This window comes from Homarus americanus, unplaced genomic scaffold, assembly GCF_018991925.1.
Source record: "Homarus americanus isolate GMGI-L3 unplaced genomic scaffold, GMGI_Hamer_2.0 scaffold12140, whole genome shotgun sequence".
NCBI classification, from domain to species: domain Eukaryota; kingdom Metazoa; phylum Arthropoda; class Malacostraca; order Decapoda; family Nephropidae; genus Homarus; species Homarus americanus.
Window position 1 is genome coordinate 1 of NW_024727579.1, and position 2588 is coordinate 2588.

General features: G+C 41.4%; 1 non-coding gene across 1 annotated transcript; it reads right to left on the bottom strand.

The window, feature by feature from the left end:
* Positions 1-2142: 2142 nt before the first annotated feature.
* Positions 2143-2335, bottom strand: LOC121865877. Its single transcript, XR_006088847.1, has one exon. It is a non-coding gene; the product is annotated as a U2 spliceosomal RNA (small nuclear RNA).
* Positions 2336-2588: the final 253 nt, after the last annotated feature.

Here is a 2588-nt window from a genome sequence, read left to right on the forward strand (position 1 = left end):
GCCACCAATGTGGTATATCTATTCGAGTACCTATTTATGTCTCTTATGTGTCCATCAGTGTTTGCTTAGTTACATTGAAGTAATTCAGTGTTGTTTCACGATAGTTATTTTTTGTGTTCGTTATTTATATGTTTATGCAGTGTTAACGTAATCCTGTTTCGATGTTTTCGTATCATTTGTGTCTTAAAGGTTTCGATAGTGAATCAATTTGTTGTGACAGCCTACGAGGCTCTTTATTGTGTTAATATCTAATTTAATTAAATTCTTAAAGGTTTACTTTATTTATTTTTATTCCCTTTTAATTTACTTCACTTTTTTTTTTGGTTACGCCCAGAACCTTGGATATTAAAGTAAATTAAGAGACGGCGTAACAATATAAATAAAAAATAATAAATAAATAAAATTAATAAATATTGAAGTGATAACCGTGGTAACATTATAAGATGTTCTTATTACCACCATGCTATTGTACTATTCCAGATGATACTAAATGTTACATAATACTTCCTTGAGATAAATGTAGAGTATGTATCAGGTGTCTAAAAAGAGAGCTCAGGTTCTCAACTGGCTCAGCCATGTTAATATTGTTATTATTATCCACTCTGTATCTGTTTTTTTCTGGCTAAATAAGCTGATTCAATTCAATTCAAATTCAGATGGTAACCACCCAAGGACCGAATAAATGGAGTTACATCGTGCTTTTTTGCAACCCAGAAAAAGGTCGCACCTGTGTCTGACCCATATTCTGGAACGGGGTGGTAATATCGACATTATTTACCTAGATTTTGCCAAGACTTTCGACAGTGTACCCCACGAAAGGCTGAAAATCAAACTGGAAGGGTACCTGAATTCGGGGAAATGTCCTAGCGTGGATAGAAGACTTTCTACATGACCGCAAGCAGTGTGTGGTGACTAATGGCACGAAATCGTCATCTGTACTTGTCACAAGTGGGGTACCACAGGGCAGTGTATTGGGCCCGCTGTTGTTTGTTTGTTTCATAAATGACATGCCTGACGTTGTACACTCCTCCATACAAATGTTTGCCGATGACGCCAAGTTATTTCGGGAAATTAGGAACTAAGCGGACTGTGAAGAGCTGCAGAAGGACCTCTGTGGGCTCCAGAAATGGTCGAAGAAATGGTTGCTGAGATTCAATGTCACGAAGTGTAAGAGGATGCACCTGGGGCGTACCAACGGTAAGGAGGCGTATCATATGTCCCAACGGGATGATGAAACTGCACTAGTTGAGACTGTATGTGAGAAGGACCTAGGCGTGTATGTTGACAATGAGCTGAAGTTCTCGGGCCATTGCGAGAAGAAGGTAAATCAGGCAAACAAATTATTGGGTCTTATAAGAAGGTCGATTAGATATCTAGACGGTCCGTCCTTCGTAACGATCTTCAGGAGTGAAGTGCTTCCCCATCTGGAGTACTGTCACCCCATCTGGTCCCCGAGATATGCTAGGGACTGTCAGTTGGTTGAAAATGTCCAAAGGAGGGCCACCAGACTGGTGCCTGCACTTCGGCACCACAGCTACCCTGAGAGATTGGAGCGCCTGAACTTGCCTAGCTTATACTACAGACGGGCAAGGGGGGACCCAGTTGAGGTGTATAAGCATCTCAGGGAGCACTACTCCGTTGAGTGTCCTTACTTGGAGCTGGCGGACGCTCGCCTCACAAGGGGTCACAACTCAAGATTGAAGAAGCCGCAAGTCCAGAAAACTGTGAGGGCAAACTTTTTCGGAGTGAGGGTTGTAAACTCTTGGAACAATCTACCAGAGAGTGTTGTGACGGCACCGAGTGTGAGCTCTTTCAAGACAAACTTGACCAACACTGGAGCGGGTTCAGGTACATTCAGGAGCCGGTGCCTGCTCAGTATTTGCCAACAGTGCGTGATAGAGACGTGACCGATCGCCGGGCGGCTAGCGAGCCGATCTTTTGGTGAAGAAGATAAATGAAAAGGAAAAGTAATCAGAGACATGACCGATCGCCCAAGCGGCTAACAAGCCGATCAGTGGCGAAGAGAATAAAAGTAAAAGTAAAAGTGACATACTATACTATGTACAGCGATTATAATACACTATGTCCATCGCCATCTTACTCAAAAGTTATGTATAATAAAATGATTTAATTTCTCCCCTTGGGGAGTGGACCGATCCCGGAGTCACTGCAATACCGGGCCAATCCGCGGCAAAGGTGGGGCAAGCCCCTAGCACTTCGCCAAGATCCAAAAATCAGTTTAATACCGAAGATCCCACATGGGGATCGTATCAGATACTAAGCTGATAAGAACAGATACTACACTTTGATCTTAGCCAAAAGGCCGAGAAGCGATGTCAAAAATGTTGTTGCGATTAAAGCAATGGACATTGCATAATAACATTACCTTGCTTTTAAATTGGTGCAACAAGGGTCTGTGACGAGAGATGTTTGTAGATAAACCGTCAAACTCATATACAACAAAACTAAAAGTATAGATAACTAAATGGTATTTATCTAACCAATCATTATATTATTCTTTACACTTCATTGTTATATTAGCATGTAATCTAAAAACAAGCAAACATAAATCACTATTATTTAACCAC